General features: G+C 41.5%; 1 protein-coding gene across 8 annotated transcripts in view; it reads right to left on the reverse strand.

Moving 5' to 3' along the window:
* Nucleotides 1-22,160, reverse strand: part of LOC135798926 (homeobox protein prospero-like) — a 39,020-nt gene extending 16,860 nt beyond the window's left edge. For 5 of the 8 annotated variants that reach the window (XM_065311919.1, XM_065311918.1, XM_065311917.1 and 2 more), the window contains exons 1-2: nt 20,185-20,293; nt 13,214-13,263 (exon numbers count right to left, since the gene is read on the reverse strand). The gene's annotated coding sequence lies outside the window, so the exon portion shown is untranslated. Of the gene's footprint in view, nt 1-13,213; nt 13,264-18,453; nt 18,873-19,716; nt 19,791-20,184; nt 20,294-22,100 lie in introns of those variants that run through there. The other 3 variants (XM_065311911.1, XM_065311912.1, XM_065311910.1) reach the window with 3 other exon arrangements.
* Between the last annotated feature and the right edge of the window lie 1,176 nt (nt 22,161-23,336).

The following is a 23,336-nucleotide window of genomic DNA, read 5'->3' on the forward strand; positions in this document are numbered from 1 at the left end:
CGACCGCAGATTATGCGCCTGCGAGAGTCCCAGCTCTTTCCAAGGGTGTATCGATTGTCGGTTATTAACAATCTGCACCGTTTACCGCTTTGCTGTTTTCGCTGCCAATCAAGACTCTAGTAGTGTTGTGATGCAACTAAAAATTGGATAATTCTAAAATAAGAAATATATTGAATCCAGAAGGGGAGTACCTATATATGATCAGCGCGTAGAAACTTGTTCATTGCTACATCAAACGTGAAAGAGATGTTTTTTTAGTTTTGCCAACTTTTTGCCCGGCAACCCTTTTGCGGACTCTCCCGCACGCAGTAGGCATGTTTAATTTATACAGGGAGTGTTTTAAATCGAGATGTTTGTAAATATTCAAAATACAAGTACAATCGTTAAAATTTATCAAGTGATGTTGATGTGCAACACCCTGATTGGTTCGTTTTACACACAGCTTTCTATGCGCGCTTTCCTCTTTTTGCAAATATCCACTGCGAGGAAACTGACCCTTGGCTTGCGCTCGGCTGCATGTTAGCGCGGCGCTGTGTGTGCTGTATTTTGTATTTTAAAAAGTAAAACTACGAATGCTCTTTTTAGCTCTCCTGCCTGCTGGCCATACATCCTATTCCTAATTAGCATAGGGCGAGCGTATGCACACATCTCTCGTGTTCGCGGCTAAGCGCGGGGCGCGCGTAAAGCGAATTGAAAATTGAAAAATCACGCTCGCTGTTTTCTCTCCGGGTCTCTCCGCTTCGTTCTCTTCGCCGGACGGCAATGCTTTTTCCGCTTTTTGCACAACGCCACACGGCGCAAACATTTTATTTCGCAAAACAAAACACCCCTTTGTTACCAGTAATTCAATCGTAGTACCTATAGCTAAAATTGAAAACATTCAACATTCAATCTGAAATTCTATTTTGGTCTTGGTTTTGTTTTTCTTGCAAGGAGAACTTACTGCAGGCGGTGGAAGCGGAAAGGAGTGGAAGCAATTGTTTTGCTAGTCGGTACGGCGCGCTAGTTGTGATTGTGATTGCCAGAGAGTAATTAGCGAGACGCGTTTTAATGAACACCGCGGTAAAACTTTGCACTCGGCGCGTTCACTTTTCGATTGGCACGGAAGTTTAAAAGTTTGTTAACATAAGGCAAAGTTGAAAGTATGTATGTTCAGGCTACGCCTAGATCGTAACTCACCCCAAACCTTGCCTTATCGTGCAACTGTTATCCTGTTAATTACTTTCGTTTTGCTCAGCGTGCAAATGCATTACGAAGAAAACGCAACGCAATCGAAGAAAGTTTCGTTTTGGTCAAACTTCCAACCATAACCAGACATGTCATAGACATATGGTAGATACCTACGTCTAGTATTCACTATCCACGTGGCACGAACTCTAAACTAGTTTTAATTAACTGTGTCTTCGGGAAGCGAAAATAAAAATAAAACTTGCAAATCATTCAGAATTTTCGCACGGGTTAATCACTTCGATGACATATCATTTATCAGTTTTTTTCTGCTCATCTTAAGACGCCAACTGTTTACCTCCTGTTTAGGATTAGATTGTGACGAAAAAAGTAATTAAGATGAAGCGCATAGATGCTGCAACGATAAAAGAGTGCATAGGCACGAGTCGAGTACTCTCCTCTCATTCAATTAGCCTAGGGTGTGGCCATGCCGCCCCACGGCAGCGAGCCTTTATATAAAACATCGATCGAACGAGCGGTCATCGCTTCAAAAGTGCGCCGTTTGATTCCCTCATTGCCGCTTGCTTTAAAATCTCGCTCTCGCGAGCCCGTACGCAACGCATGCGCTTCCTCGCGGGGCGCCGCCGCCGCCGCCGCCGTCGACGATATCGTACAAGAGCATAATGCTTGATAAAATCACACAAAATTTTAAACACTAAACAGAAACAATTTTCACGTTCATTTTTGATCATGATTGATACTGAATAAAATTTTTTTCTTTCTATTTTATGCCCCCTCGTAGTTTTGCGGAAATCCTTTTGTTTGTTTTTAATTTCGATTCGTTAAATGAAGCTGGGGTTTGATCTTTGCGACCACGATTTTTTATGCTATAGTCACCGAGTGCCTGCATCGATCCGTTAATTGAGAGTGAGTAATTATTAACAAACATTCTACGCCCGTCAAAACGTTACAAACACAACACATCAAATCTATATTGTAGGTACGAGTAGAAATTATTTTCAAGAGTATAGGTATGAACAGTGGGTGTGCAGTTTACAGCAAGGCGTAAACGTAAATTATTAGTGTTGTCAATGTACACTGTGCATCAATTTGTACAATTTATCGCTTCTTACACAAAACAAGTCCATCTGCACGCCTCGTCAAGGACAGTTAACACCGTTTACACTTTGTCGTGATTGTGCACAACGCCTAAACGGCTTTTAACACGCCTCAATGTGATATTCGACGATAAGCGAGTTAAGTTAGTTGTCCAACAATTCAACAACAACTTCTTACGTTTACTCTACTTTGTGACTCGTGTAATACGTTGTATTCGTAAATCACCCGTGGTGCTTTTTTTAGGTGTTCGGCATGGTCAAGCATATTGTCTGGTGGGCATTGTGGTCAAAAAGTCGTCGAGTTCGTTACTTTGCTTCGAAAGTATCAATTAAATCAGTAACAGGGGCTTGTGGCACACCGGAAGTTATTTTGATCTTTTGTTAATTTTCTCCTGGTTTGAATTGCATAAGAATTTCTAAGCGATTTTCTAGAAGTACGTGCTGTTTCTTAGCCACTTTAGAAAGCAACGGAAATGGATCAGAAGTTGTGCAGAAACCAAGACAAACTAAATTTTTAGGACAGGTGATGCGTAGGCGCTGAATTGTAGGAACATTATGAGTTATAAAGTGCTTCAAACACCAGGTGGCAAACGTGTAACATCTTCCCGCAAGCGATTTCAATTTGTGTTCAATCGGATATAAACTAGCGAGCAAATTACAAGAACGTGCGCCTCCTTAGCATCATGATATTTATCAAAAAATATTTTTTTTTATATTTTACTACCGAAAATAAAAATTAAAAATTTAATTTCTCGTTAAATTCATTATTCTCCTATTTAATTGTAAAATTTTATAACTCCTTCCCTTGAGGTAAATTTTTTAAGGTTAAGTTTGTGGTACGTGCCATAAATCCAAATACAAACAGCACATGCCCCCGATTATTATTCTTCTACATTTACGACAAACGAACTTTTACTTTGCATGAAATTATTTTGCTTCCAATTTAATATATTATTGTTGCTTCAATTGTGTATCATGCAGATGTTTCTTCACACTCAAAGGAAGCTGACGCTGAAGCACCGCCAAGGTGTTTCCGCAGATGTTACATATTTATGCCAAAAGGATATTTCTTTCACCCTTTACGCTCAAAATCCGCGAACCCTTCCGTAGGTTTCTACATTTCAAAATATATGCATCCAGTATTTGCAAAATCATTGGGGTCGTCGATGGCCCTAATCCTTTTCCAGGTTTACTGGTGAGCTACCTGCGTTTTTCTATTGTTATCTTACCGAACAGGTCGTTTTCAGAAGCATATCTTAAAGCACACCTTGAAGGCATTCATCTTATCTTACATGTATGCACATGTTGTTTTCAAACTTGGACCGGCGTAGGAGGTAAAGAAAGATATGAAAATCGCATCGATCAATAACATGATCAATGCTCAAGAAGTTTACAAGTACAAGAAATAAGTGGCCTCTTCAATATTTCGAAAAAATATATTTTTTTGAAAACGCAGATGTTTTGAATCTGATAAGTAATGAATTTATGAAAACCAATAGATAAATATGATTAACAAACGATTAACAAATTTACACGCGAATAAAACAGTACACATTTGAAGATTATCAATTACAATGCAAAGCGTCGAATGAAAATTCGCGAAATTAAATTCTTGTTTTGATTATTTAGTTAAATAGTTGAATTTACAAACTGCCGCGATTAATATGCATGTTTAAATACATGTTATGAAAATGATATACATGCATACTAGTACGTGTAAAATTATGAATGAACGAATGAATTATTTTTGGTACATTTGAGTGGTTGCGGTTTTACGCTTTGGTATTATAATATGCCGATTGTGTCATTGTATGTGGCGCGCGTGTGCTACACATGATGCACCACATCAATTTATTAATTTTCCAATCAACAGGTTGTTAATAAACCCCCGCACCTCCACGCCAACCGACCTCATTGACTGCACGCTCCATTCGATGTGATCCGCGGCTGCATAATTAAAATTTTTCAATTTTAAATTGACCACACATATGCCACACACAAAAAACTTTCGTTTTTTTATATAATTTTCCTAATGACCTACTGTTTAGTTGCAGTGGAACACCCGAAAATATTACGCACAGGGTGCATTTCTAGGCGGAGTGATGATGAAACACCCCTTGGCGTGTGCCGGTAAAGTTCCGAAATTATAGAGGTTTAAAAATGAGAAGAGAGTGTTCAAAAAAGTTTGGTGATCATACCTTGATGGCTGGTTGTAGGGAGAAGTGTAAAATGTACCCTCCGGTATAATCGTAAAACCAAGGCACCCTTCTTTGTGCTATATCTGAGGGTGCCTAGTTTCTAGGGTATATTTCTTTGTTTTCAGCCCGAGGTTTTCGGAGACGAAGTCAGCTGGTTGCAAGTTGCAACTTTAGCGCACGAGCACGAGGATGCAAGCGAGTTGCAGCTGTCTCTCCTCGCCCGTCGTCCGTCGCCCGGTGATTTACCATTATAACCATTATTTGGTGTGTTTTTACAGCGTACGACTTTCAAGTCAGGCGCGCCAAGTAAACATCGGGAACGTGCCTCTTTCATACACTGCGCGTTTGCACACACACGCCAAACGCACAAAGTGAACACAAATAATTTGATAAAATCGATAAATGGATTTATCTACACGTAGCGTGTCTGGCGTATTGGCACACGCGTCCGTACCTACAAAGTGAACTAATTCTAAACTATTTTTTTAAATAAAATATTTATTTCTAAAAGTCAAATAAATACGAATGCAATGAAAAATGTAACACTGGTGGATTTTATTGTGGAAACTCCGAAAGCAATTAAAGTTTTGCGATTGGCAACAATGTCGAAAGTTTCGTGTCCATTTGATCGTGACCATTCCCAGTCTGCTCTGCAATTAATTATAGTCCAAGAACGCAAACTTCCAAAGAGATAAATTACCTTTTTGCTCTACGACATGAAGTATTCCCACCTCTCACCGTCGGTCTTGAGATGCCGAACGAAGAAAATTAATCAAACCCTATGCCTTTCATAGCCAATGAGCGAATGTAATTCGTAATTACTTCGACTAATTTCCGAATTAATTTAAACTTCTCGTGATTCCAGATAAGCGTCTTTAAATGACGCAAACACATTGAGAGGTCGTAAACGAAAAGACGAAGAAGTAAATAAGGGGAAGTCGGAAAATCGTCCCGGGACTATACTCGGTAAACGTCGAGCGTCTTGAAAGTGGTCTAAGATGTGAGCGTAGTCCTTAGGGGAGCGAAATAAGTGGCAACCTGTTGAGCGTCTAGAGGCGCCGAGCTCCGAGACGAGGAAATCTTATAAGGAAGTCGTTTGTAAGGAGCGCGCACGGAAGGAACTCTTTAAGTAAATCGCAAGGCGTGACCCACCGCAGTCGACCCTTTCTTACAAGGATATGCTAGCAACAAGTAGTCTGATTTTAATCTAAGGAACGTGATTTCTCAACCGCAAGAAAATTTCCCCTCGTTTTTTCGTTGTGGATGTAAATTCCGATTTGAAGTGATTAATTTTAATGTGCACTTTGGTCACTCATAAAGTAAAAAGCAGTGAATTGAAAAAATGTTTGCGCATTTGTGATGATGGGGGGCGGCAAAGTGCACAACGCGGGCACGGAGAATAATTATGATGATTTGCTCCTCGCTCGTCGGCCAGCAGCAAACCGGGTAAATATGTAAATTAGTAAATATACGTAATATACGTAGGCATACGCAAGTTGAGAGCGGCAGCTCACCGGAGGTGTGAGAGCAAACGCCGGCGCTGGTGCGGTGTTGGCTGTAAAAATATTCTGAATAATTCACCAGGTGACTGAAAGGGTCCGGTAATTTGGTGACAGATGCCAGCGCGGAAAAACATGGAAAACGCCGCCGCCGCCGCCGACGAACGCCGGGACGCGTCCGACGCGTTCATAAATTATATATGGCTCACACGGCCGGCTCCAAACCGCCCCCCGCGCTGCCCCCACCTCACACGCTCGGTTTTTGTGTGCCGGTGCACCAATCTACACACGCACACACCGATGCAGATAGTGCGTATGCGCGCGTGGGGCGGCTAGGTATAGGATGATGACGACGAACGGCCGTGCAAATCCAAAAAACAGAACACAAAAAAAAGACCAGGCCCGACAGGACTGAGGCATGCCATGCAGGCAGGACGAATGCAAAAATCTATTTCAATTTTTAATGCACACACACATACACCCACACAACCATATGGGTTATGCGTACACGAAGTAGCCGTGAGAGAGTATGAGCGTGCGGGACGGGTGGCTGCTGCCGGCAGGATGCGGCCCGATGGGGGGCGGTGGAAAAAGCCTCCCCCCACCCGACAAAATCAATAACTGAATTATAAAAGCGCTCGCATTGCATTTGACCAACGGTCCGCGACCGTATTCTCTTTTCGCGCACGCTGCACAACGCACACACACATGCGGAGGCGGCACAATCGGCACATCCCGATAAATATCAAACCGATAAAATCGAATTAATCATATCTAAGACTTTACAGATGAACACTTCAAACTTACAGACGCCTAAACTTAGGCAACTTAGTTTGCAAAGGCTTAAATCGTCAAAGTAGTCAAGATATATTAATAACAAGAAGCAAGTCACACCTGTAGACAACTTAATGTTGTGCCACGCGCGCGCGAAAAGGGTGCACATAATTGTAATTGCGCGCGCGCCAGCCAAGTAAGCTCCCCTTAGTGTTGCTGTGGGCCGGGACCCTTGAAAGAGGAAGCGAAGGAAGTGTAGCGTTGCCGAGTGAGGACCCGCGCGGCGGAAGCGCGACGCCTAGCGGAAGCGACTAAGTAGCGCGAACACAATGAGCGGTTCCGGTGGCGTGTCTGCACATAGTATCCATAGCGCACGCCACGGCGAATGTGAACTAATAAACATCGCAAGCAAAACTATTACCGTCGTTAGAAATGTTTCCCATGCACGATTCCAAGTTTTGATCATATCAAAGAAACTAAAATATTACCAAAACTTGATATCGAAACATTTTTCCATTCCCAAACGAATAAAAAAAAATTACTCAAAAACTTAATTGGTGGAAATATGACGCAGGTAGAAAAGTCAATATAGATAAACGAGTTTAAGAGCGATATTTTCCCGGTAGAGGTGATTGTGTGAAGGCGCGTGACAAGCGTGACTTGGTTTAATCCGTCGATAGTCGGGCAAAGATAGGAGCAACTACGTCAGCCTGAAATATTAATATCTGTCGCAATAAGTGCGCTACAAGTGAATAGCATTAATATTTTAGGAAGCGCTCACGCGCCAACGGCTTTAAAATAAATGTTTTCCTTAGCCGCGTGTCGCCGACGACGAAACAAGCGAATGGCGTGGCGTTCGGGAAAATATTAATATTATTATAATGGATAAACTAATAATCCTTCAAACGGTACGTGTGTGCGATCTCGTGTGCTGTCGTGAGTTTTCTACCTAATTACGAACATAGATAATAATAGCCTTTAGCGAAAAAAACATGGAAATGTTTTTTTCCGCGTTGCTGGTAATCTAGGTTAATCGGGGAATTCCCCCGACTTACACAACGGTAAGAATGAATGCAAGGTGGTATTACCGGACGTCCTACAACCTTGAGACGCCGTGTTACGTTATAATGACGTCACGAATACACATTACAGGTAGCTACGACTTTAAGTGAACCTTTAAGTTGATATACGACGTATATACACTACGTCATCACCGTGCGCAGATGGCAGATGGCCACAAGTTGTTCGATTGTATTACCATCACAATGAAGTATTAAGATTATGTCGAAGCAGCGAAAGGCCCGGTGTCTACTTGCAAGTTGCAAGAGGGGAAGCCGCTTTCTTTGTTTTGTACCTCTATGCACTTCGTATATGCAGTGTAAAGAGGGAGATTGAATACCAAAACAGGGAGTTTGGAAAAAAACGGGACCGAGGACCAGTGGCACGAGCGTGCCGACGCCACGCGTCTAGATTGTGTTTGTGCACTGCTGCCACTCGTCCATTGATACGTAAAATACATATTACTCGCATTTCGCAAATCATACCCACTAAACTTGTAACCAGCGGTGTGACGCTCTCCCTAAATTCGAGAGATGGTACCGAGACACATGTCGATTTGTAAACAAACGCAAAAAACGATTTTTTTAAATAATTTAGTGAGAAAAATTGTTATTAAATTGTGTAGGACCTTATTTTTAATAGTAGCACCTTTCTGGTGTTGAGCAAGTCCTCTTGTTAAGTTTAGACGTCTTTTTGAATGAAATCGACCTTTAAAAACCTTTTTAAATGTCTCAAGGTGCATTCCCCTCCGGTTGGGAACTCAACACCTGGCACTACGAAGGCTCAAGCAAAAGGTACTAACGATATCAAGTCTGTTACGTCATCTTCGAGACGTATAACTTACTACGTTTACTACTAAGCGACGTCACATATGCGTCCCTCGATCTTAACTGCGCACATGTTTCTGTATTACAGAAAGGGGGACTTTTCATGACTTCTGGGTCATACAAAGCGGGAATGTTTGATTTTGGCTTTTCGAGGCTTGCTTTAATTTCCAGACCTAGGGCAATAAATTTCGCCTCATGCCAATAGCGTATACCGAATGCGATTTTCATGTGCCTCCGAAATTGATGACCGACTGGCATACGAGACACAGGGGCAGTTTTACGCGAATGCGCTAATTATTTAGCAAGAACTGAACGTGTCGAATGCGGCCGGAGCCCGACGCAATTCTGAATTATTGAAAATTCTCGCGCACCACCGGGGTGCTCTCCAAACGACAAACCTCGGTGGTGGCGGCGCCGAGGTTTCGATTAAACGATTAATTTAAATGCAAAAAGGCAATTTTCGAGTTGACAAAATATTTACATGCCATTCTCGTCGCGCTTCAGCATTTTACCATCCTCCAACCAGTCGCATGCAAGTCATACAAGGTGTCAGAAACCAATAAAAAAGTTTTTAATTTAATCACATCATTATAGTCATAGAGATTAACTTGAGTTGATATTTAGTCATAGTCACACGACTAAACTTGATGATATTTTTACCATGAAATCATAGTGGAAGTAAATCGTCGCGGATATAAACGCGGAAAGGATATCCGCTACGCTTTGGCGTACGAAACGTATCATCAAGTGAGCCGAGGTGATGCGGTCCAAAGAATTCGCGGCATTCCGCAGGATGCACGGTATAAAGTCATCGGACTTGAAACCAGCTCTCCATCACCGCCATTGAATAGAAAACCTGCGTGTGTGTATGTGTCCTCGTTTTTCCTCGCTGGACGCCAGTGCGCACCGGTCAAACCTAAGTTAATTATCGCTTAAATTATGCAACAATACTTGTCGTCAGAACGCATGCGAGATAAACATCCGCTCTCGACCGCATATCCCCAGATCGAATGCAGGTATTGTTTGACCGCTCTGAAGTAAATTGGATTAAAGTACGCTCGACCAAAAAGAAAACTATTTGACCGTAAAACGAAATCGAATATTATGTTTTTGCAGATGCAAAAAGTATCATATGTCAAGTTGTCGATTGCACATTTTCTTGCCTATGAGCAGATCAATCTTAATTCTCGGTTTGTTTGTTTGTTCTCGTATTGTAAAGAAGTTTAATTTGTGGGCAATGCGTAGTTTTGATAAAAGGTTTGCCTTGAATGCTCTTTTTTATGTTTTGTTTGCTTTTACCTGAAGATATTGCATCAGGGTTCACGCCACCCACAGATAATAACAAACCACAACGACTTCTTAAGTGCCTTTAAAATGACATCAATAGGCGCTACTGAAAGTAGACGACACACACAACACAAGATGTTCAGTGATCGATAAAGATCGATCAGTTTTTGAACGATGTAGACTTATTTAAGGCACTTATTTAAGGCAAATTTTCGCAAAAAATATCGAACATATGTTGTTGTATCATTTGTTGCGTGAGTGCATTCCGAAACAAGGTGACTCCAGATGTAAGGTATATGTAAATGTAATAAATAAAAATTGCTGTCATAAATTGTTCCGTATGGTTCTAAGCGTTACACTAGAGGTGAGCCAAATTAACGTAGAGGTAGAGGATAACTAACACACACACATATGTGCAGTGGTAGATTAGACTCCCTTCTTTCGTCAAGCGACGTCGTCATCGTCCTGCCCTTCTTGTTTGCGCACCGTGGCGCGCACATCAGAGAACCGCCAGGTGGTAATTTCTTTCTTTCAAGGGGTGCGCGCCGTGCCGCAAAGTCGGCAGATGTGTTTTACCCCCTTTACTTTGTGCTGGCGTGCTCACGACGCGATAAACGAACAATACTCGAGCAGCATTATTCTAGGCAGTCTCATATCGCCCGATTTTGCCAACATTTGCCATCTTATTGTTGTTCACCTAATTTCCGTGTGCTTATTACCTATATGACACACAAAAAAATATGCAAACAGAATTGAATGAAATATGAAATTCCACTAATGTCGCATTGGTGAGCAACAACAAATAATACAAAAAAAAAACACTGTCTACATGTTGAAAACTTCCGATCCAGTTGATTATTATAACGGCGCACGCTAATGATAATTTCTTACTTGTCACCGAGAGCAACAAGTAATTCACACACAGCAACGACGCTATCGAAATATAATTGCGCGAGAGGAGCTCGCTCGAAAACAGGATGCTGTCAAGGCTAGGAGCAGCATGTGCCACGAATGTGGACTTGAGTATTATAATTCCACTTAATGATCACCTGTTAAATCATCGATTGCAAAATAATGTCGATCGTGCTCTTTATACTACAATTTAAACAGATCAGGATTTATTATTCAAAAAATTAATTACTTTTTGTTTCTTGGACGTATCTATTATTATGCCATCTTATTCAAAAAATACTTAATTTTAATTTGGAGAAACGAGAAATGCTCATGAAGCACTTAAGCGCCCTCTAGATTATACAACTATTACTGTGAATAAAATACATATTGACTTTCATCCCTTATTGTACACCCTTCCAGCAATATTTTCACGACAAAAGTAGCCTATTATCTTTTCCAAAGTCTAAACTATCTCCAGTAAATTTTATCAAAATTGGTTGAGTGGTATTTGCTTGAAAGCAGCACAAACATACAAAAACATTTGCATACATAATATTAGTTAGGAAATAAGCATGTAATTGGATTGTTAATGGTCAGATACGAAAACATTTCGTAAGTGGGCATATATTCAATGTACAATTTCGAAATCCATCTCTAGCAACAAGCTGAAATTATAATCAACTCCATCCGGATGTCGTGATCGTCGGCTTTTATTCGCTTTTATTGTGCCAGAATAAAAAAAAAAATAACAGCGCACAGCGAGGCAACGAGCCAAAGTGCACAAAGTGTAAACAAAAGAAGGTGAGCCGCGTCCGAAACACTCCTCCGCACTTCCGGCGCGCGGCGTTCTTATTGGCCGGCTCGCGACGCGAAATAAGATCCGCGAATCGCTCTCGCCGACTGGCTTCAAGAGAGAATTTAAACAAACGCGTCTGGTCGGCATCAATGGCGCTAATTAATTTGAGTTTTCCACGCTCACTGTTTGAATAATATCCTCTTTTATTCTTTCCGTTTGAAGCGTCCCGTCGAATCCCGTCCTGACTAAATATTTGATGAGTTTCTTTTTTTTATTATTAGCAATTTTAATTTCGTATTCTATCAGATGTTTTAATTACCTAATTAGTTTCTTTTTTTGTGTGTTTTGTGTGGCGTATTATTCTAACAATAAATAAATTACTCTCACGAGATGAGATCCAGATCGATTGTGTGAGATGTGGCTTTGGCTTACATTCGGCTTCCTGTTATTTTTAGTGCTTTTTTTATTGTAAGTACCGGTACACAGCGCACACAAATGTAGTCATTACTCATTAGATTTGCCAAAGTATTACAAACCGACATTATTATGTTTTCTACTTTCTATGCGCTGTGTGTTCATCGTTCGTTTGTACTTGCAAGCAGTGCTCGCGCGCAGTTGGCGTAAGCAAAAAAAGAGGAGACACGCTACGCTGGAGACATTATTATCAGGACATAATGTCCTGTAAGTAGCATTCCGGCGACCGACAGGCGGCCTATGACCGACGCGACTCGTTCTCGTACTTTACAAGTCTATTGTTATTTTATTCAACAAACGTAATTTTCATAACGATCTTTTTGACACGTCAAAGCAATTTTATCATAATATAATTCTATGCTTTTTGATTGGTGGAAGATGGAAGTAAAAAGAAAACTGTAATTTCCTCAAGGAGTGGCCAAGTTCTCAGCGCGTAGCCACTTGTTACGTTCGGCGTCTTAACTCGCGCACGTTTTATTTTAGTCGCACGAAAACTCCGCCTCGTCACGGAACAGGTGCGCCTCCAATAAGAAACGCGTTCCCTTTGATGCGAACAGGTGTATTACACCAATAAGACATGACTCTTCTCTTTTAAAATACCTCCAATAAAAGTTTAAGTTAAAGCAATTTAATTGAACTCAAAATTGTCAATTGTTTGTGCATGCGTAGAAGTGTATATAGGCGATAAACCAAATACGCACGCAATGCAGGTAATCTTATAACGAGCGCATTAATTCGCTAATTTGCCAGACGATTCGATATTGTCATCGACCCATCTCGCGCCGTTCGGCATTCGATGTTTGCACTTTCCGTTTCGACCGGCGCGGGGGGCACACGCGGAAACGTTTGCGAGCGCGCACAGATCGAAAGCGGTTAGGGTTCGTTAAGTGCTTTAAATCAATTAGCGTGTTGCCGTTTTCGAAGCGCGTCGAATGAGGATATCGGCAATATCGCGATCGTGTGTATATAAACACGCACCCGCCTACCCAAACATTGCTCCAGATACGCGTGAGCGCCATCTGTATGAAAATAGTCACACTAGTACTAACCTTAACAAACACTCACCAAAATCAGTCACAGCTACTCTTAATTTATTGAGTACAGAAATGAAATCACTTACCGTTTGGAAGGGAGGGAAGTTGGGAGCAAGTTATAGTCCATTTACGTAGTCTGCAAGCAAAACAAAACATAATCGTTAATAAAATATCATCACACAAGTGAATTACAATATTTGTAACCTAATCTTGCGCTGTCAAGACGCCTACTGGCGTTCCAATCGCTTTTTTCCGTTTCACACGAAGTGTCACGTGTTTGCGTCGGAAATAAAAATAGAAACAGAAGTGATATGATGTGATAATGTATAAAATTACTTAAGAACCATGTCGTTTGCTTTATCGAAATCGAAACATTGCTGTAATGACATAAAACACATCCAGAAATAGAATATGGGGGCATGTGCGGCGTGGAGATATAAAGTTGCACCAGAAACAGACTAATAGGTTGACAGAAACGCACCAAGAATATTAAATAAGTGTTTGGTATGCTTTTAAGTTACAGGATCGTATTATAAAATATTTTAAATACGGAAAAAATCAAAATAAAATGTGATAATTTGATTTTTAAGAGAAGAAACTCCAGTTGACGTCTCCTTTGGGCTTTAATATTTCAAAACTGCTTCGAGTTTTGTTACGAAACATTGGCATGCAATTTTTTCAACCTTCCTTTAAAGATTTCTCCAATAACCCGCATTTTACGTTAAATAATAACAAATAATTATCGTTTAGTAAGTGCCACAAGCAATAATAATAAATAGTTTTCTACGCATAGGAAAAAAAAAATTCAAGTTGGAAAACGCGCGATATTTTGTAGTGAAATTAAGGTCGTCATTTAATGCTATTTTATTGGATTATTTGATTGCGTGGTTCATGGTTGAATCAGTGCGCGAGTGACTTGTTGACTTTTGACGATGATGTGCCGCCAGCGCCGCCCATCCAGAGCCTAGCGCAAAATAAAAAAAAAACGCGAAAACCGTTTGCACACTCTCTCTCCCCGTTGAGTTACAGTTACAATTAATTTTTTCAAGTGCCCTGCCAGAGAGCGCTGATGCCAGCGAGAGTTGATGCGCGTTCGTCACTCACTCTGCTTGATGGACAAATGAGTATGACATTTAATTGCTTTTTGATTTATTTTTATATTTCGCTGCAGCCAGAAAAATGGGCTATAAATGCTTTCGGACTTTGAGTTTAAAGTTTTTGATTCAAATATTTTTCCACGTTTTTTATTCACATTTTATACGGTGTAAGAGGAATGAAATATTTATAATAATTGTTAGCGACAGCTGCATATCGATTTATTCGGACGTGAAAGTAACAAATTTCGACGCATGGAAGAAGCGAAAAATTGTGTGCGTGAGTTGAACGTTCGGACGCATGACGTTTGGCGATTTCCGGTACGCGGAAATGGTCACCGGTAATTGCAACTAACGCCACGTGCGCGCACTGTACCTAGCCACACACACACATCAACATTATGAATTTATTATAGGTAATAAATGACGTTATTTACATAATCTTTCCAATATATGAGAAACACGTGACAATGCATCACATGTGTACGGAAGCAACAACTTTCGCTAACCGTGCAAACGCGGGGGCGGCAACAGCGGCGTGCAGTGACGTTTAATGAACAGTCGTTTGCGGCCGACCGCAATTAACCATAATGTGTAAACTAGTGACCAAATTATGTACGTTGCCACCCTGCCACCCGACCACCCACACACCGCCTCCACACTCTCACTCTCACCGCGTCTATCTCTCTCCGTCATGCTTGCGCGCTCGTGTACAATATTGTGTGTCATTGATGCACGCCGCCGCCGCCGCCACTACCGCTGCCGATTGATATCGCATGTGTTTAGGTTTAGCAAAATACATTAGTGCATAATCTATTAACAGTGCGTAGTGTGACGGGTTTGTCGATGTATACAGTGCAATGCCGTCCCCCGCCTCCATATTGGCTTTCGAAATCATTGCACGCTGTATATATGTGCATGGAGTGAATGTAGCGCGATATGCCTAGGAAGGGGGCGGCAGTTACAGCTAGCGGGCAGCGGTTGGCACGCACACAATGCAAATATTCACTCACACATCCACTCGGCTATTATACGCTAATTGACTGACAGTATTACCGCCCGATATCCGTGTAATTATCAAAGAATTGTTGTAATTGTCCAGCGATATGCGCTTTCAACGTAGGCAACCAACAACACGCCTCTGGACTGACCAGAAAGAACAACTAAATAAAACAAAAATTGATATGATTGAGTAGGTGGCTTTTTGAAAATATACATATAAATTAGTTTCAAATACTAACCGAATTAAATCGACAAGTAATTAATTCAATTTCGAAACCGATTTAAAATAAATTATTTTATCATTATTTTCGGCGCGATGCACGCTGGCGTGTCGTCGGGTGGCTGGTGGCGGTGGCGGTGGTTTTGTAACGCAACACAAATCATAATGAAATTATACAAACATCCCAGTGTTTTGTATAAATTGTATAAATTTATACATTTCGAAAATGAATTCGTACAAAATGCGTTAATATATGATTATATGAATAAATACCGCGGCGGTGGTTCGGTCGGTTATATGATTATTATATATAAATCGAGTGTTTGTTTATTGCCGGACTCAATCGGCATGCCCGCCCCCCTGCATATGTGCGAGCGCGACCGCTAAAAATTTAATCGCCGAGTGGCGTCGACCGAACAACCGCGCCAATAACCAGGTTAATTATTAAACACAATATCAGTTTCAATTACATTAATATTCACACATATTTGACACTGACCTACCCTCACGCCATTCATTCATTCATGCCGCACGTACGGCACACAATTACCGCGCTCCAAGTGCGTAGATGTGAATGTTTGCGCTATTTATTCGCATCGCGCAATTTAATTTACAAATTTCATTTTCGTTTTCATTGATATCTCAATTGGGTAGCGGCGGCGGGGGTGATTGGCGTGTTGCCTTCATGGTGAGCGTGTTTAACTTCGTAATAATATAAATATACACCCGATATTTTCTACATTTCTGCAAATTATCGCGGACTGTTACGCGCTGGCGACAATTATGCAATTAAATTATTAATTGCGCTACGTTGCGCTGTATTTATTATGTTTGTTATTTACATTCAATCTTTTTACGAATGTTTTGATTAATTTGCATGACTTATAGTATCAGTATTGGGAAAAAAAATCTTTCAAAATTATGTTGTGCACGATTGAACGCGCGATTGTAAAATCCACTCGTAAATAATTCGAAAGGATTTAATTCTTTTGCGTGCGTAAACGCATTGTTTTCCAATATTTCATTTTTTTGCATTTTTCCATCGTATTTTACATATGTGCAACTTGCGCATCTTTTCGATGTGCTTCATTTCTGTTTGAGCCTGTCGTTTGGTGGCTTATGGGGGTGCACATGCATTTTACGTAATATTTGTGCACATTTTTTTTTCTAGTTGGTTTAGTGGTGAGGCTGCAGCTCTGCGCATGTTTTTAAACATTTTTACGCTTTGCGCCGCGCGTCGGCACAGTTAGTTTATGTTATCGCAAAGTTCGCCGAAACAAACAGTAAATCTCTCTCTTCTCGCAGCGCGTCCGCCGCCAACTGCCCTCGTGGAAACTGATGCCGCCGCGAGCCAGGACGCGCAACAAAACAAACGCGTGGGTCCGCGAGTGTAAAAAAAACGTTCCGCCTGCCACCGCCAAATGCTGCCTTGACTACAGTCTGCGCTGACTGGAGCGTGTGCATTGCGTGCGCCGCCACCGCCAACACATCAAAACCATGGGGCGGGACGCTCACACCACGAGTGGAGAATGAGTAACGTCCAGAATCCCCAAAAATAATTTTTTCGAAAATTTATTGAACTTTTATCCTAGGCTACTCTTCAAACATTACAAACACCGAGTTTTAAACTTGTTTGCAAGAGTATAACATAGGCAACTTATTATACAACGAGGGTACCAGGAGCTTTCGAGGTACGGTAAGCTTTTAGTACCCTCCGATAGATGCGTTCCCCCTTTTTAAGCCACACATGAGTCACATTAGTCTGTTTACTGTATGAAAATATACGTCGTGATCAAACCGGTTTTGGGTAACATTTCGAAAACGCAAAATAAACTCCCAAACTGAAAGGAGGGCAAAACGATGCGAAAACAGAAAAACATAAAACCGGTAAATATTACGCGCGGCGTTTATTTTCTAACCGTTTGTGTGTTGTGTGTGCGCGCTGGATGGGAAATTTCGAAATTAAATTTTTGTTACATTTTTTCGGGACAGCAGAGCGCGGGCGAACAGCAAACGCGCGCAAAAAAAAAAACTCTGAGCGCGCGCGGTGCGTCGGTCGTTATTACAGCGCGGCGCTGGTATTAAAAAAATACTACGCATCGACGTACTGGGAGCACTAACTATACACAGGCAGGAAATATGAGAATACGCCGGTGCGTTGGAGGCGAGCGAAAAGCGAATTTGCAAATTGCGAAAATGAAATAAAACGAAACGCACCAGCATGATGAAAGTGCAAAACACGCATCGCGGCCGCGGAGGGCGCACCAATGCGTACGAAATAATGTACGAATTGTTGGCGACGGCGACGGCCGAAAACAACGAACAAACCAGGGGGGCAGACATGTTTTGCCGCGTGCAACGCCGCCGCGCCGGAGTGCATTATTGAAACATTTTGAACGTTCCGAAACTCGAGAGAATCGAGAGCGGCACGAGAGGGACACGCGATGTGCGTGTGTCTGCCGCTGCAGCCGCCGCCGCCGCATGTAGAGATTGGCGAATTTCGTTTCGGGCAGCCGCGCACAGCGAGTTCGTTGCACGGTGCACAATACCATAAATTCCCTTTGAGAGCATAAATTATACGTAGCCGAAAACGATGCTGGTCGAAACTAGCAAAACTGGTAAAACTAACGCGCCGAATATTCTGATGCAAAACCCAACTATGTAGTAGTAATAACACACGAATAAAATACCAATTTTACAACATCGTATATTTTTGTTTACTCGAATGTAAGAAACCGTTAGCGCGCGAAACCCTTCTTTCATTTTATTCACACAAACACATGAATTACGTTGCTTTGTATAGGCTTTGTGAAAGAGAACAAGTCCGACTTGTTTTTACAAAAGAATAAAACAAGTTTTAAAATAATCTGCAGGGTTTAGTTCGGTGAGTTTCATGCAATTCCGATGCGTGAGCTTCAGTTGAAGTTGGTGGTTGGCAAAAGTGCGGTCGCGTAAAATTTTCAATCACCGTTGGCACAATATTAACTAAGATTAATAAGCAATAAATTACCTTCGGACACTCGCATAAACAAAAATAAAAAATATCCATGAGCAGCAGAGTGATTTTTTGTTTAAAGGAGGATAATAATAGTTGGTGATGAAGAAGATAGTTTTTCCACTCCAGTATTATTCGTCCATGTAGCAAACTGTGTTTAAAACTCGTGTTCAGTTCAAACTGTGATTATAGTTAATTTTCACTAAGTGTTCTCGTACATTTAAGTTTAATTTATTAACTGGTTAAATGGTTGGTTATTAAATATAGCGGTTATATTTGAAAAACAAAAGTTCACTGAATGTTTTCTTGTTGGTTTAGTTTTATTTTTTGTATCGCAGCACTGCGTTCAGACGAAGTTCCAAGTCGAAGCGCGCGGCGAAAAGTCAAAGTCCAACTCTCGCGCGCGCTCGCAAGGATGAACAAGTCCGGCGGAGTTGAAGTCCCAAGTCGACTGACGACGACGCTCGTGCGTAGCACTCTCCTGCGAGGGGTGGTCGCCGGCGCGTCGTGAAGGCGTCCTAGGACCGTCGTCGCGACGTCTCGGCACTGAACTGTGTGGTGCGCGCGGCGTGCGCGCTCTTCGCTTTCGCGCTGGCGCTGGCGGGTGTGAGGGTGTGCGCGCACCGCTGGCCGCCACGAAGGATGCCGGAGGAGTGTGAAGGCGTCTCGAGGTAAGACGGCGCCGTGCCTCGCGCGTCGCGCCCGCCACCCGTGCACGCGCACGCTGCCGGCAGAGAAGGAGCGAGTGCGAGCGAGCGAGCGCGTGTGTGAGCGGAGGACGCGTGCCGCCGCCGACGACTGACTGGGAAGACGTTCGTCGTACGCGCGCCTAACGTCGGCGCGGCGCCGGCGTCGCGTCGCTCCGCGGCAAGTGCACGACGGCCGCCGGCCTCCCCACCACCCACGCCACGCCTCCGCCGCCTGCCGGCGCGCCGCAAGTGGGGGGAGGATAATTAAGTTGATTTTTAAGTCGTCTCGAAGATTTTTTAAGATTTGCCACCAGCGCTGCGCTGCGGAGCTGACCGCCCGTGCCCCACCACTTTGCTCCCACCACTTCCTTTGCCCGGCGCCTTCGCACGCTCACTCGCGAGACGCTCGAGCACTTGCCCGCACAACTTATATTTCCAAAAAGCAAATTTATCAAATTTTCATTTTTTGACTTTAAAATCTCACAAACCTCAATAAAAAATATTTAAAAGCAAAATTTTAATTTTTTCAAATCTCGACTTTTATTTTTATTTCTCAAAACTTAAATTCTCGAAAATTTGAAATACATACTGTTTTTTGGATTTATCCTCTTATATCTTCTGATGTAAATCATTTACCGCCGGTTTAACGTGAAGAGTGGCTTGACAATTTAAAAAGAATCTATTTTCACCAGATTATGTTTATGTTTTATTTAAAATGTTGTCAGATGCGCACACTTGAACTTCAGAGAGCCGAACTATGAAAACGTGTTTCAGGCGCTTGCGAGCCGGCGTCTAAGTCCCACACTTGTCCTTTAATTTTACGCTCGCACGGAGAAACTTCAATTTCACTTCAACCAGTTTTATTTTCGCATCACTTTTGTTTTATTTGAAAACGGCGAACATAATTTATTTATTTTTTGTTGGGAAGCAAAAAATAAAATCTTATTTAATTGTGTTTTGGTTGTAAATAAAAAGAGAGATTTTTCGGGTGGTTATTTAAAAAAATAAAAATAAATAAAAAAGGATTTTGTCTTGGATGAAGCAGTGTTTGGCTTACCTTATGTTAAGAGTTTAAATTTTCTTAGATATTTTATGAAAGGCGCACACACATAATGCGGTAGGAATCAACACACTTAGGGGACATGGTCATGAATGCCCGTCTTGTGGCACACTAGCGGCGTCCGACGGTGTGCGGAGTGGGGGCGCAGGACGCATGAGCAGCCGTCGCGACGCAGCCAAGGCGTCCGACACGTGGCGCCCCGGCATCCTCGAGTGGCAACACGCTGAACTACAACTAGGACTCGCTCGCTTTTCGCGCTACGTTTCGTTCTACGCTCAGATCATTCTTTCCACTATTTCTCTCAACTCCAGCAAGATAATCAAGTATAAAACATAAAATTTACTTTTTTCTTTAATATATCATCTAAAATACGTAAATAATTAATTTTATACGTTTTAACAAAAAAAAATTTTTCGTGTTTTGTGATCGTAAAAGCTATCAAATTGCATTCATTTGCAATAAAACCGTTTTAGTGAGCATTGAGCATTTAGACCCATCGGCAATTAGACGTTCAATTCTATTAAATCGATGTTTAGGTCCGGGGGATAGTAATTTAATGTAATTGCAGGTCCGCAGCGTGGAAGTCAATTCGAGCATCTGGTTTCTGGTGCGCTCAAGAAGTTGCGCCCCTAGAATCGCAGATATAAATCTCCTTCGGACGGCAATGACACCGTCGACATCGCCACTGACTCGCAATTCCTTTGTCTTCGAAGGCAATTTTAACAAAGACGCAACGATTTCGGTCAGTGTCTGGTCATCTGCATCTCATCTCACTATTTCACTCGTACGTAATTCCCGGAATTGCTTATTTGGCAAATGTTCGTGAATCGACATCAATTTATTCGGGTTTAATGAATGAATTTCCTTCCCATTGGACGATCATTAGTAAAAGAGGCAATTAAATACAAGAAAAAATAAAGTGCCTTGTAAATTAACTTGTTACGGTCCTGATATAACTTGCGATTTCCATATGATCATCGCAGAGACGCGCCGGCATCGATTTCTATCAATAGCCATCGTTTTGGCCCACACTCGGCGAAACACAACAGGTGTCCTCCACTCGTACGCTCACAAACGCACGGCAGAGTAAGCGCCAAACACACGATGCCCGTCGACGGGGGGCGGCGGCGGTGGCGCGGGGCGCCCAATATAAAAATAAAAAATGCGCGCCGGGAAAAAATAGGGCCGCCGCGCGCGCGTTCGAATAAAAAAAAGTACTTAGCGCGCGCGGCGCATTTTTTCCGGGTCGCGCCGTGCGCTTTCGATTCCGATCCACGCCGGCCACCACTGCCGCCGCCGACGCCGCTCACCGGCTGGCGAAGCAGGCCCGCTGCTACTGCTGCTTTTTTTATATTCTCACGCGCGCGTTTTGTTTTATTTTTTATTTTCATTTTCATTCAATGCTAACGCTCACAAGCACGGGCAATACTCGGGCGTTCATAGGAATGACACCTATTAATACATTTTACTGTTTCGTACTGTTTCACACCGCTTGTTTATGTGTTGTCTGTGCGTGTGTTTTGCAAGTGTACATTCATTGATTTGGCGTTGCATTGCAATCGCAACTTGTTGTATGTGTCCAGAATACAAATAGGCGTGCAATAATTGATCCCTTTGACAGTAATGATGTGAGAATCTTTAATTTTGCGCATATTTTTAATTTATCATCATAAGTATTAAATTCAGAAACATATAACGCGGAATATTTATTGGGAATACTTCTTAATTAAGAATAATTCATTAAATACTAAAATATTTTGTTCAATTGCATTTTTTTACTACGATATATTAAAAAAACGCATAAACAAATAGTTGTAGCATTTAATTTAAAAATTTACATCTATACCAGAAAAAATTTTGATTTAAACTTCAATATATCAAAAATAATTAATAAAAAACAATTTTTTACTAACCTTGAAATTATTGCAATGCTGTTTCTTAAAGAATTACTTAATTTAACTATTAAATCACCCGAAATAATATCACACGAGGTAAAATGTCCACGTTGCACTTATAAAATTGTTGTAAATGTTTATCACAAAACCAGTCTTAATCTCAAGACGTTCGTCGCACGACTAAAACTATCAGAAAGATATTCTTTAACACATTGACTTTGCGCCTGCATCCCCACTGCACGCCGCGCCGTTCTACCGACTGCACAATTTTGAATCTAACGAACAACGTAAGGAAGTGAATTTAATTGCGGGCACGCGTCTCCCTCGCTATCGTAAGATAAAGGGCACAGGCACACGTTGGGCGCTTAAAGTGCTATGTGTTTTTAGGTAGGTGCACGAGTACGACACGCGACCGTTACGATGCATTGTCATCCTCCAGTGAGCATCGGACAGTATGCATCGGTGCGTTCAATACCGGTGGGTATAAAAACGTCTTAAGACGTTTCTTAAGTTATATGTTCAAGACAAGGGGTAATGTATGGCATGGTATGCAATATAACGACTTTTTTGAGGAAAATAAAGTGGTGTTGCATATGGTGAATGAATGATAATATTTTAGGCGCGAAATTAGAAAAAAAATTGTTTTTTGGCATAAATAAAAATTCTTGGTAGTGCAAAATGTGATTGTAGTATCAAATAAAAATAATACCTGTAAGTTTATTGATAAATTGATATAAATTTTTCAGTTTTAAATTTTTTGTATTTTTTTTTCCAGTTTTTTTCTAATTTTTAAAGTTTTCTGGATTATTTTAAAGTTATGGTAAGAACAATAAACTTTAGCGCTAATGAACTGGTTAATAAAAATTAAATTATAGTTCTAGTGCCATATGTCCAGCGCGTGCCCTAGGACAATCAAGAAGCAGCATGAGGTGCTACTACCAAATTCGTCAGACACTAGTCTCCTAAGTCGGCTAAACACTCACCCTTGAAGACCACAATATCAACATTGCAAGAAAACGAGAGCGTCGACGCGTGACTGGCCGGAAATGAAAGAAAGGGAAATGTATCTTAGCAAAACGAAAAAAAGTCTACGTAAGTAAATATTAAAAGTGTTCAAAATAAAATAGCCAAATGAGAAATATGTAATATAATTTATGAAAAACTTTAAAAAACTAAAAATTGCTCGCAAGACGCTAAAAATTAATATATTATTGATGAAATAAATATTGCTTCCAAATAAATTTCAATATTCTA

The sequence above is a fragment of the Atheta coriaria genome, unplaced genomic scaffold (assembly GCF_025399875.1).
Source record: "Atheta coriaria isolate IRGN ID8LTWV9N9 unplaced genomic scaffold, Caltech_Dcor_3.1 hic_scaffold_9_pilon, whole genome shotgun sequence".
In the NCBI taxonomy this organism is placed as follows: Eukaryota; Metazoa; Arthropoda; class Insecta; order Coleoptera; family Staphylinidae; genus Dalotia; species Dalotia coriaria.